The sequence below is a fragment of the Rhincodon typus genome, chromosome 30 (assembly GCF_021869965.1).
Source record: "Rhincodon typus isolate 14 chromosome 30, sRhiTyp1.1, whole genome shotgun sequence".
In the NCBI taxonomy this organism is placed as follows: domain Eukaryota; kingdom Metazoa; phylum Chordata; class Chondrichthyes; order Orectolobiformes; family Rhincodontidae; genus Rhincodon; species Rhincodon typus.
In genome coordinates, this window is record NC_063361.1 from 27,034,160 (window position 1) to 27,034,601 (window position 442).

Sequence of the window (442 nt, forward strand, 5' to 3'; positions counted from 1 at the left end):
TGTGAGGTGTGTGCGTGTGAGGTGTGTGTGAGGTGTATGTGTGAGAGGTGTGTGTGTATGTGAGGTGTGTGCGTGTGAGGTGTTTGTGTGTGTGTGACAGGTGTGTGTGTATGAGGTGTGTGTGTGTGAGGTTTGTGTCTGTGTGTGTGCGTGTGAGGTGTGTGTGTGAGATGTGTGTGCGTGAGGTGTGTGCGTATGAGTGTGTGTGTGAGGTGTGTGTGTGAGAGGTGTGTGTGTGTGAGGTGTGTGTGTGTGAGGTTTGTGTGTGTGTGTGTGAGGTGTGTGTGAAGTGTGTTCATGTGAGGTGTGTGTGTGAGAGGTGTGTGTGTGCGCGGTTTGCGTGTGTGAGCGGTTTGTGTGTGTGAGGTGTGCGTGTGAGGTTTGTGTGTGTGTGAGTGTGTGAGAGGTTTGTGTGTGTGTGTGAGAGGTTTGTGTGTGTGTG

The 442-nt window shown here is 51.8% G+C and overlaps 1 protein-coding gene across 1 annotated transcript in view; it reads right to left on the reverse strand.

Moving 5' to 3' along the window:
* The window catches only part of LOC109925039 (collagen alpha-1(XVIII) chain-like), a 70,784-nt gene that overhangs the window by 25,787 nt on the left and 44,555 nt on the right, over positions 1 to 442 (reverse strand). The gene's annotated exons all lie outside the window — the stretch shown is intronic.